Consider the following 13,129-nt stretch of genomic DNA (forward strand, 5'->3'; position numbering starts at 1 on the left):
CTATTGATTTCAGATTGAGTCCAAAACTTGAGCAACGTCATAATATGGTGGGAGGAGTCATTTCGGGAGTTTTGAGTGAAATCCAATCGCTAGAAGTATGGAATACACCAACCACTCCAATTAGGAACGAACTGCCGTTGAACATGAATTGTCCAATTTGGAACACCTTTTGATTTCGGATCGAGCCCAAAACATGCGCAACATCATAATATGGTGGGAGGAGTCATTTGGTGAGTTTTGAGTGAAATCCAATCGCTAGAAGTATGTAATACACCAACCACTCCAATTAGGAACGAACTGCCGTTGAACTTGAATTGTCCAATTTCTCACACCTATAGATTTCGGATCGAGCCCAAAACTTGGGCAACATCATAATATGGTGGGAGGAGTCATTTGGTGAGTTTTGAGTGAAATCCAATCCCTAGAAGCATGGAATACACCAACCACTCCAATTAGGAACGAACTGCCGTTGAACTTGAATTGTCCAATTTCTCACACCAATTGATTTCGGATCGTGCCCAAAACTTGGCAAACATCATAATATGGTGGGAGGAGTCATTTGGTGAGTTTTGAGTGAAATTCAATCGCTAGAAGCATGGAATACACCAACCACTCCAATTAGGAACGAACTGCCGTTGAACTTGAATTGTCCAATTTCTCACACCTATTAATTTCGGATCGAGCCCCAAACTTGGGCAACATCATAATATGGTGGGAGGAGTCATTTGGTGAGTTTTGAGTGAAATCCAATCGCTAGAAGTATGGAATACACCAACCACTCCAATTAGGAACGAACTGCCGTTGAAATTGAATTGTCCAATTTCTCACACCTATTGATTTCGGATTGAGCCCAAAACTTGGGCAACATCATAATATGGTGGGAGGAGTCATTTGGGGAGTTTTGAGTGAAATCCAATCGCTAGAAGTATGGAATACACCAACCACTCCAATTAGGAACGAACTGCCGTTGAACTTGAATTGTCCAATTTCTCACACCTATTGATTTCGGATCGAGCCCAAAACTTGGGCAACATCAAAATCTGGTGGGAGGAGTCATTTGGTTAGTTTTGAGTGAAATCCAATCGCTAGAAATATGGAATACACCAACCACTCCAATTAGGAACGAACTGCCGTTGAACATGAATTGTCCAATTTGGAACGCCTATTGATTTCGGATCGAGCCCAAAACTTGGGCAACATCATAATATGGCGGGAGGAGTCATTTGGTGAGTTTTGAGTAAAATCCAATTGCTAGAAGTGTGGAATACACCAACCACTCCAATTTGGAACGAACTGCCGTTGAACTTGAATTGTCCAATTTGGAACACCTATTGATTTCGGACCGAGCCCAAAACTTGGGCAACATCATAATATGGTGGGAGGAGTCATTTGGTGAGTTTTGAGTGATATCCAATCGCTAGAAGTATGGAATACACCAACCACTCCAATTAGGAACGAACTGCCGTTGAACATGAATTGTCCAATTTGGAACACCTTTTGATTTCGGATCGAGCCCAAAACTTGGGCAACATCATAATATGGTGGGAGGAGTCATTTGGTGAGTTTTGAGTGAAATCAAATCGGTACAAGTATGGAATACACCAACCACTCCAATTAGGAACGAACTGCCGTTGAAATTGAATTGTCCAATTTCTCACACCTATTGATTTCGGATCGAGCCCCAAACTTGGGCAACATCATAATATGGTGGGAGGAGTCATTTGGTGAGTTTTGAGAGAAATCCAACCGTTAGAAGTATGGAATACACCAACCACACCAATTAGGAATGAACTTCCGTTGAACTTGAATTGTCCAATTTCTCACACCTATTGATTTCGGATCGAGCCCAAAACTTGGGCATCATCATAATATGGTGGGAGGAGTCATTTGGGGAGTTTTGGGTGAAATCCAATCGCTAGAAGTGTGGAATACACCAACAACTCCAATTAGGAACGAACTGCTGTTGAACTTGAATTCTCCAATTTCTCACACCTATTGATTTGGGATAGAGCCCAAAACTTGGGCAACATCAAAATATGGTGGGAGGACTCATTTGGTTGGTTTTGAGTGAACTCCAATCTCTAGAAGTATGGAATACACCAACCACTCCAATTAGGAACGAACTGCCATTGAACTTGAATTGTCCAATTTCTCACACCTATTGATTTCGGATCGAGCCCAAAACTTGGGCCACATCATAATATTGTGGGAGGAGTCATTTGGTTAGTTTTGAGTGAAATCCAATCGCTAGAATTATGGAATACACCAACCACTCCAATTAGGAACGAACTGCCGTTGAACTCTAATTGTCAAATTTGGAAGACCTATTGATTTCGGATTGAGTCCAAAACTTGAGCAACATCATAATATGGTGGGAGGAGTCATTTGGAGAGTTTTGAGTGAAATCCAATCGCAAGAAGTATGGAATACACCAACCACGGCAATTAGGAACGAACTGCCGTTGAACATGAATTGTCCAATTTGGAACACCTATTGATTTCGGATCGAGCCCAAAACTTGGGCACCATCATAATATGGTGGGAGGAGTCATTTGGTGAGTTTTGAGCGAAATCCAATCGCTAGAAGTATGGAATACACCAACCACTCCAGTTAGGAACGAACTGCCGTTGAACATGAATTGTCCAATTTGGAACACCTTTTGATTTCGGATCGAGCCCAAAACATGCGCAACATCATAATATGGTGGGAGGAGTCATTTGGTGAGTTTTGAGTGAAATCCAATCGCTAGAAGTGTGGAATACACCAACCACTCTAATTAGGAACGAACTGCCGTTGAACTTCAATTGTCCAATTTCTCACACCTATTGATTTCGGATCGAGCCCAAAATTTGGGCATCATCATAATATGGTGGGAGGAGTCATTTGGGGAGTTTTGGGTGAAATCCAATCGCTAGAAGTGTGGAATACACCAACCACTCCAATTAGGAACGAACTGCCGTTGAACTTGAATTGTCCAATTTCTCACACCTATTGATTTCGGATCGAGCCCAAAACTTGGGCAACATCATAATATGGTGGGAGGAGTCATTTGGTGAGTTTTGAGTGAAATCCAATCGCTAGAAGTATGGAAGACACCAACCACTCCAATTAGGAACGAACTGCCGTTGAACTTCAATTGTCCAATTTCTCACACCTATTGATTTCGGATCGAGCCCCAAATTTGGGCATCATCATAATATGGTGGGAGGAGTCATTTGGGGAGTTTTGAGTGAAATCCAATCGCTAGAATTATGGAATACACCAACCACTCCAATTAGGAACGAACTGCCGTTGAACTCTAATTGTCAAATTTGGAAGACCTATTGATTTCAGATTGAGTCCAAAACTTGAGCAACGTCATAATATGGTGGGAGGAGTCATTTGGTGAATTTTGAGTGAAATCAAATCGCTAGAAGTATGGAATACACCAACCACGGCAATTAGGAACGAACTTCCGTTGAACTTGAATTGTCCAATTTGGAACACCTATTGATTTCGGATCGAGCCCAAAACTTGGGCACCATCATAATATGGTGGGAGGAGTCATTTGGTGTGTTTTGAGTGAAATCCAATTGCTAGAACTATGGAATACACCAACCACTCCAATTAGGTACGACCTGCCGCTGAATTTGAATTCTCCAATTTATCACACCTATTGATTTCGGATCGAGCCCAAAACTTGGGCCACATCATAATATGGTGGGAGGAGTCATTTGGATAGTTTTGAGTGAAATCCAATCGCTAGAAGTATGGAATACACCAACCACTCCAATTAGGAACGAACTGCCGTTGAACATGAATTGTCCAATTTGGAACACCTTTTGATTTCGGATCGAGCCCAAAACTTGGGCAACATCATAATATGGTGGGAGGAGTCATTTGGTGAGTTTTCAGTGAAATCCAATCGCTAGAAGTATGGAATACACCAACCACTCCAATTAGGAACGAACTGTCGTTGAACTTGAATTGTCCAATTTCTCACACCTATTGATTTCGGATCGAGCCCAAAACTTGGGCATCATCATAATATGGTGGGAGGAGTCATTTGGGGAGTTTTGAGTGAAATCCAATCGCTAGAAGTGTGGAATACACCAACAACTCCAATTAGGAACGAACTGCCGTTGAACTTGAATTCTCCAATTTCGCACACCTATTGATTTGGGATAGAGCCCAAAACTTGGGCAACATCATAATATGGTGGGAGTAGTCATTTGGTGAGTTTTGAGTGAAATCCAATCGCCAGAAGTATGGAATACACCAACCACTCCAATTAGGAACGAACTTCCGTTCAACTTGAATTGTCCAATTTCTCACACCCATTGATTTCGCATCGAGCCCAAAACTTAGGCAACATCATAATATGGTGGGAGGAGTCATTCGGTGACTTTTGAGTGAAATCCAATCGATAGAAGTGTGGAATACACCAACCACTCCAATTAGGAACGAACTGCCGTTGAACTTGAATTGTCCAATTTCTCACACCTATTGATTTCGGATCGAGCCCAAAACTTGGGCCACATCATAATATTGTGGGAGGAGTCATTTGGTTAGTTTTGAGTGAAATCCAATCCCTAGAATTATGGAATACACCAACCACTCCAATTAGGAACGAACTGCCGTTGAACTCTAATTGTCAAATTTGGAAGACCTATTGATTTCGGATTGAGTCCAAAACTTGAGCAACATCAGAATATGGTGGGAGGAGTAATTTGCGGAGTTTTGAGTGAAATCCAATCGCTAGAATTATGGAATACACCAACCACTCCAATTAGGAACGAACTGCCGTTGAACTCTAATTGTGAAATTTGGAAGACCTATTGATTTCAGATTGAGTCCAAAACTTGAGCAACATCATAATATGGTGGGAGGAGTCATTTGGTGAGTTTTGAGTGAAATCCAATCGCTAGAAGTATGGAATACACCAACCACGGCAATTAGGAACGAACTGCCGTTGAACTTGAATTGTCCAATTTGGAACACCTATTGATTTCGGATCGAGCCCAAAACTTGGGCACCATTATAATATGGTGGGAATAGTCATTTGGTGTGTTTTGAGTGAAATACAATTTCTAGAAGTATGGAATACACCAACCACTTCAATTAGGAACGAACTGCCGTTGAACTTGAATTGTCCAATTTCTCACACCTATTGATTTCGGATCGAGCCCAAAACTTGGGCCACATCATAATATTGTGGGAGGAGTCATTTGGTTAGTTTTGAGTGAAATCCAATCGCTAGAATTATGGAATACACCAACCACTCCAATTAGGAACGAACTGCCGTTGAACTCTAATTGTCAAATTTGGAAGACCTATTGATTTCGGATTGAGTCCAAAACTTGAGCAACATCATAATATGGTGGGAGGAGTCATTTGGTGAGTTTTGAGTGAAATCCAATCGCTAGAAGTATGGAATACACCAACCACGGCAATTAGGAACGAACTGCCGGTGAACTTGAATTGTCCAATTTGGAACACCTATTGATTTCGGATCGAGCCCCAAACTTGGGCAACATCGTAATATGGTGGGAGGAGTCATTTGGTGAGTTTTGAGTGAAATCCAATCGCTAGAAGTATGGAATACACCAACCACTCCAATTAGGAACGAACTGCCGTTGAACTTGAATTGTCCAATTTCTCACACCTATTGATTTCGGATCGAGCCCAAAACTTGGGCAACATCATAATATGGTGGGCGGAGTCATTTGGTGAGTTTTGAGTGAAATCCAATCGTTAGAAGTATGGAATACACCAACCACTCCAATTAGGAACGAACTGCCGTTGAACTTGAATTGTCCAATTTCTCACACCTATTGATTTCGGATCGAGCCCAAAACTTGGGCAACATCATAATATGGTGGGAGGAGTCATTTGGTGAGTTTTGAGTGAAATCCAATCGCTAGAAGTATGGAATACACCAACCACTCCAAATAGGAACGAACTACCGTTGAACTTGAATTGTCCAATTTGGAACACCTATTGATTTCGGATCGAGCCCAAAACTTGGGCAATATCATAATATGGTGAGAAGAGTCATTTGGTGAGTTTTGAGTGAAATCCAATCGCTAGAAGTATGGAATACACCAACCACTCCAATTAGGAACGAACTGCCGTTGAACTTGAATTGTCCAATTTCTCACACCTATTGATTTCGGATCGAGCCCAAAACTTGGGCAACATCATAATATGGTGGGCGGAGTCATTTGGTGAGTTTTGAGTGAAATCCAATCGTTAGAAGTATGGAATACACCAACCACTCCAATTAGGAACGAACTGCCGTTGAACTTGAATTGTCCAATTTCTCACACCTATTGATTTCGGATCGAGCCCAAAACTTGGGCAACATCATAATATGGTGGGAGGAGTCATTTGGTGAGTTTTGAGTGAAATCCAATCGCTAGAAGTATGGAATACACCAACCACTCCAAATAGGAACGAACTACCGTTGAACTTGAATTGTCCAATTTGGAACACCTATTGATTTCGGATCGAGCCCAAAACTTGGGCAATATCATAATATGGTGAGAAGAGTCATTTGGTGAGTTTTGAGTGAAATCCAATCGCTAGAAGTATGGAATACACCAACCACTCTAATTAGGAACGAACTGCCGTTGAAATTGAATTGTCCAATTTCTCACACCTATTGATTTCGGATCGAGCCCCAAACTTGGGCAACATCATAATATGGAGGGAGGAGTCATTTGGTGAGTTTTAAGTGAAATCCAATCGCTAGAAGTATGGAATACACCAACCACTCCAATTAGGAACGAACTTCCGTTTTTACTTGAATTGTCCAATTTCTCACACCTATGGATTTCGGATCGAGCCCAAAACTTGGGCAACATCATAATATGGTGGGAGGAGTCATGTGGTTAGTTTTGAGTGAAATCCAATCGCTAGAAGTATGGAATACACCAACCACTCCAATTAGGAACGAACTGCCGTTGAACTCTAATGGTCAAATTTGGAAGACCTATTGATTTCGGATCGAGCCCAAAACTTGGGCAACATCGTAATATGGTGGGAGGAGTCATTTGTTGAGTTTTGAGTGAAATCCAATCGCTAGAAGTATGGAATACACCAACCACTCCAATTGTGAACGAACTGCCGTTGAACTTGAATTGTCCAATTTGGAACACCTATTGATTTCGGATCGAGCCCAAAACTTGGGCAACATTATAATATGATGGGAGGAGTCATTTGGTGAGTTTTGAGTGAAATCCAATCGCTAGAAGTATGGAATACACCAACCACTCCAATTATGAACGAACTGCCGTTGAACTTGAATTGTCCAATTTGGAACACCAATAGATTTCGGATCGAGCCCCAAACTTGGGCAACATCATAATATGGTGGGAGGAGTCTTTTGGTGAGTTTTGAGTCAAATCCAATCGCTAGAAGTATGGAATACACCAACCACTCCAATTGTGAACGAACTGCCGTTGAACCTGAATTGTCCAATTTGGAACACCTATTGATTTCGGATCGAGCCCAAAACTTGGGCAACATCATAATATGATGGGAGGAGTGATTTGGTGAGTTTTGAGTGAAATCCAATCGCTAGAAGTATGGAATACACCAACCACTCCAATTAGGAACGAACTGCCGTTGAACTTGAATTGTCCAATTTCTCAAACCTATTGATTTCGGATCGAGCCCCAAACTTGGGCAACATCATAATATGGTGGGAGGAGTCATTTGGAGAGTTTTGAGTGAAATCCAATCGCTAGAAGTGTGGAATACACCAACCTCTCCAATTAGGAACGAACTTCCGTTCAACTTGAATTGTCCAATTTCTCACACCTATTGATTTCGGATCGAGCCCAAAACTTGGGCAACATCATAATATGGTGGGAGGAGTCATTTGGTGAGTTTTGAGTGAAATCCAATCGCTAGAAGTATTGAATACACCAACCACTCCAATTAGGAACGAACTGCCGTTGAACTTGAATTGTCCAATTTGGAACACCAATTGATTTCGGATCGAGCCCAAAACTTGGGCAAGATCATAATATGGTGGGAGGAGTCATTTGGTGAGGTTTGAGTGAAATCCAATCGCTAGAAGTATGGAATACACCAACCACTCCAATTAGGAACGAACTGCCGTTGAACTTGAATTGTCCAATTTCTCAAACCTATTGATTTCGGATCGAGCCCCAAACTTGGGCAACATCATAATATGGTGGGAGGAGTCATTTGGAGAGTTTTGAGTGAAATCCAATCGCTAGAAGTGTGGAATACACCAACCTCTCCAATTAGGAACGAACTTCCGTTCAACTTGAATTGTCCAATTTCTCACACCTATTGATTTCGGATCGAGCCCAAAACTTGGGCAAGATTATAATATGGTGGGAGGAGTCATTTGGTGAGTTTTGAGTGAAATCCAATCGCTAGAAGTGTGGAATACACCAACCACTCCAATTAGGAACGAACTGCCGTTGAACTTGAATTGTCCAATTTCTCACACCTATTGATTTCGGATCGAGCCCAAAACTTGGGCAACATCATAATATGGTGGGAGGAGTCATTTCGGGAGTTTTGAGTGAAATCCAATCGCTAGAAGTGTGGAATACCACAACCACTCCAATTAGGAACGAACTGCCGTTGAACTTGAATTGTCCAATTTCTCACACCTATTGATTTCGGATCGAGCCCAAAACTTGGGCAACATCATAATATGGTCGGAGGAATCGTTTGGTTAGTTTTGAGTGAAATCCAATCGCTAGAAGTACGGAATACACCAACCACTCCAATTAGGAACGAACTGCTGTTGAACTTGAATTGTCCAATTTGGAACAACTATTGATTTCGGATCGAGCCCAAAACTTGGGCAACATCATAATATGGTGGGAGGAGTTATTTGTTGAGTTTTGAGTGAAATCCAATTGCTAGAAGTATGGAATACACCAACCACTCCAATTAGAAACGAACTGCCGTTGAACTTGAATTGTCCAATTTCTCACACCTATTGATTTCTGATCGAGCCCAAAAGATGGGCAACAACATAATATGGTGGGAGGAGTCATTTGGTGAGTTTTGAGAGAAATCCAATCGCCAGAAGTATGGAATACACCAACCACTCCAATTAGGAACGAACTGCCGTTGAACTTGAATTGTCCAATTTGGAACACCAATTGATTTCGGATCGAGCCCAAAACTTGGGCAAGATCATAATATGGTGGGAGGAGTCATTTGGTGAGGTTTGAGTGAAATCCAATCGCTAGAAGTATGGAATACACCAACCACTCCAATTAGGAACGAACTGTCGTTGAACTTGAATTGTCCAATTTCTCAAACCTATTGATTTCGGATCGAGCCCCAAACTTGGGCAACATCATAATATGGTGGGAGGAGTCATTTGGAGAGTTTTGAGTGAAATCCAATCGCTAGAAGTGTGGAATACACCAACCTCTCCAATTAGGAACGAACTTCCGTTCAACTTGAATTGTCCAATTTCTCACACCTATTGATTTCGGATCGAGCCCAAAACTTGGGCAAGATTATAATATGGTGGGAGGAGTCATTTGGTGAGTTTTGAGTGAAATCCAATCGCTAGAAGTGTGGAATACACCAACCACTCCAATTAGGAACGAACTGCCGTTGAACTTGAATTGTCCAATTTCTCACACCTATTGATTTCGGATCGAGCCCAAAACTTGGGCAACATCATAATATGGTGGGAGGAGTCATTTCGGGAGTTTTGAGTGAAATCCAATCGCTAGAAGTGTGGAATACCACAACCACTCCAATTAGGAACGAACTGCCGTTGAACTTGAATTGTCCAATTTCTCACACCTATTGATTTCGGATCGAGCCCAAAACTTGGGCAACATCATAATATGGTCGGAGGAATCGTTTGGTTAGTTTTGAGTGAAATCCAATCGCTAGAAGTACGGAATACACCAACCACTCCAATTAGGAACGAACTGCTGTTGAACTTGAATTGTCCAATTTGGAACAACTATTGATTTCGGAATGAGTCATTTGGTTAGTTTTGAATGAAATCCAATTGCTAGAAGTATGGAATACACCAACCACTCCAATTAGGAACGAACTGCAGTTGAACTTGAATTGTCCAATTTCTCACACCTGTTGATTTCGGATCGAGCCCAAAACTTGGGTGTTAAGCTCATAATTTCATACATATACATGCCCAATTTACTTACTTCTTTTGCTTAGTTCCTATAATTCTAAGTTATTTCCCTCCCTTTGTGTGTTTTGTAGGCCAATAGAGCAAGAGAGCATAATTCATGCAATTCAAGCATGTTAAGGCCTAATTTGGATGAATGGAAGAAGAGCTTAAAAGACAAACTCATTTTGGCTACAGCCCCCTGCCAGTCCAGTTCCGTAGGTCATATTGCAAGCTTTGTTTCAGCAACCTACACAGCTCGGATGAGGCAGCATTCTTCATGAAAGTTGTTCCAATGGGTGTGTACTATAACATATCCAAAATTCAGCCCCATTGGATAAATATGGAGTCTGTTACCTAGCAAACACAGAGCCATGCTCAGGATGGATTTTATCAGCGCGCAAAATGAGTTAGCAATTTGTTTTGGCCTTAACTTCCTCCTCCGACCTTGGATTGGCCCAAATGACATATGGCTGGAAAGAAGACATTCTGAACTTCAATTTCGAGTGCTTAAAGTCCTAATTTGATTAAGAGAAGCCCAAGTTGTAAGCCCTTGAAGTTGCTGGTTATGCTGACCTCAGCATGTGCTGGTTGGATGCTTGGTCATGGTGACATGAAGATGAGCTAGGGCTGCTGGTGGGATCTATTGGTGAAGTGCATCAACCAATTCAGATTTTATAATGCAAGTGTTGTATGCATTAGTGAAGTGCATCAACCAATTCATCTTTTATAATGCAAGTGTTGTATGCATTAGCCATATTGAATTCAGATTTGTCACTCCCCTCTCCCTATAAATACCACATCCATTCCACATTCAAGACACAACAAATCCTGAGATTCACAACCCCCACAATTCACTCCAACCATCCTCAAACACTCTCAAAATCCCAAACACTCCAACAATCACCAAAACAACTCCAGCAAACCTCTCTTCCATTTCTCTACGAATTTCATCTTCCTTAGCCATCACCACTCACTCAAACTCATCCCAAATCACCTCCATATCCTTCATACATCTTTCTAGAAGTGGGGAAGCTCTTGGAGAAGCATTAGAAGTGGAGAAGCACTTGGAGAAGCCTTGGACACCACAAGAACTTCAGAAAAAGGGTTTTTCTACTCTTATTGTATTCATTATGTTTTCTCATTTCTGTTCAAGTCTCTTTTCCATTATGAGTAGCTAAATCCATAACTAGGGCTTCGATGTAACCTAACATGAATATTCTGGGTTTATAAGTTTGGAGTTTCAAGTTTGATTCATGATTCATGTTCTTATTCATTATGCTTATAAGTTAACATGCTTGTTTGAATGATTGATCACCATTAGAACTTGTTTGTTAACTATCTTGGTTTGAATTAAGAGTATACACCATGCTTTAATTCGAATTGAACTATGAATAGGAAGAGTATGTATGGACATTCGACAACAGGGATTAGATACATACTTGGTTGTTTAAAATGTTCTTCTATGCTTAATGGGTTCCTAATGCTTAATTTTAGGTTAGACAACAAATGATCAAATTAGGGAATTAGGAACACAAGGTTAGGACCAAACACCATGGCCTAATCATACTTTAGCTAGAATCAATCTTTGAATCTGAATTAGACTTGTTACTTGAATCTTTATAACCCAGAATTGAATTGTTATGGTGATTCGAATGCCCTAGTCTCAAAATCTGTTTTCCAACTCTTAAAACCACTCTTTGTTACATTTGTTTACTTGTTTTTGTTTGCAATTTCATTTTGCTTCTTTTGTTCAACAATCACAACCACTCTTGTTTTAAATTCTGTTTTAGACATAACCTCCTACTTTCTTGAATTTGGTAATCTAAGTACATAACTAGTTTTAACTTCTCAGTCTTCGTGGGTACGACCTCGTACTTGTCTTGCTATACTACTAATTGCCCCGTACAATTGCGAGTTAACATAATATTAACAACAAATTTTGGCGCCGTTGCCGGGGACTGAACGAAAGTTCTTCCCTGGTTATGTGCCCAAGGTTACCCTATTCTTTTTAGTGTTTCTAATTAATCTAATTTTCTGTTTCAGGTAGTTTATGTCTAAAAATCCATTACTTGAACAAGTGAGGTCTTCGTTCCAACGTTCTAGATCTTTGAACGCAGGACCATCATTGCAACCCAGACGAGTGACCTCTGAAATTCAGAATCGTCTAGAAAGGGAGTTGTCAACTGCAAAAGAGCAAGCTCTTGCTACATTTACAAGTCTTGCTCTCCACACTGAACTTCCCGGTTCTTCACTTTCAAATTCGGAAGCAAGTTCAGACCAAGAAGAAGAAGAAATGATGGCTGCCATTGAGTTCATGGGAGAACTTGATATCCCAACAATTCCAGCATCTCCTTCAAGCATTTTGCTGCCCACTGTAGCTCGAAATTATGAGCTTAAATCTTCTCATCTTAATATGCTGCCTTCCTTTTATGGTTTACCTAATGAAGATCCATTGACTCATATAAAGGATATTTTTAATGTTGTGAGTTCTTTTCCCTTGACAGGTGTGACAGAAGATCAACTTCGAATGAGAGTGTTTCCATACACTTTAAAGGATAAGGCGAAGTATTGGTTGAATTCTTTGAAGCCTGGTTCACTCACTACATGGTCTGCCATTCAAAAGAAGTTCCTGGAAAAATACTTCTCCACGCAAAAGACCGACATGCTTAGGGACAAGATCTTGTTATTTGCACAGCAAGATGATGAATCGTTTTGTGAAGCATGGGAGAAATTCAATGGGTTGCTCAACCAATGTCCTCATCATGGGATTCCATTGAAGCTTCAAATGCGTATGTTTTATAAAGGACTAACCCCTTCTAGTCATAATATAGTCACCAATTTTGCAGGTGGTTCTTTTAAAACCAAAACTCCAGAAGAAACGTACGAACTCTTTGAGGAGATAGCAATGGAGACCCAACATACGGATACAAGAGGTAAACGTGTTATTAGTGGTTCTAATGATGCTTCTAGTGTGCAGATTTCAAAACTGGAACAAAA

At 40.9% G+C, this 13,129-nt stretch overlaps 1 non-coding gene across 1 annotated transcript; it reads right to left on the bottom strand.

Moving 5' to 3' along the window:
• Positions 1-12,794: 12,794 nt before the first annotated feature.
• On the bottom strand, positions 12,795-12,901 carry LOC148296580 (small nucleolar RNA R71). Its single transcript, XR_015834170.1, has one exon. It is a non-coding gene; the product is annotated as a small nucleolar RNA R71 (small nucleolar RNA).
• Between the last annotated feature and the right edge of the window lie 228 nt (positions 12,902-13,129).

This window comes from Prunus avium, chromosome 2 (genome assembly GCF_965620075.1).
Source record: "Prunus avium chromosome 2, drPruAviu1.hap1.1, whole genome shotgun sequence".
Lineage (NCBI taxonomy): Eukaryota > Viridiplantae > Streptophyta > Magnoliopsida > Rosales > Rosaceae > Prunus > Prunus avium.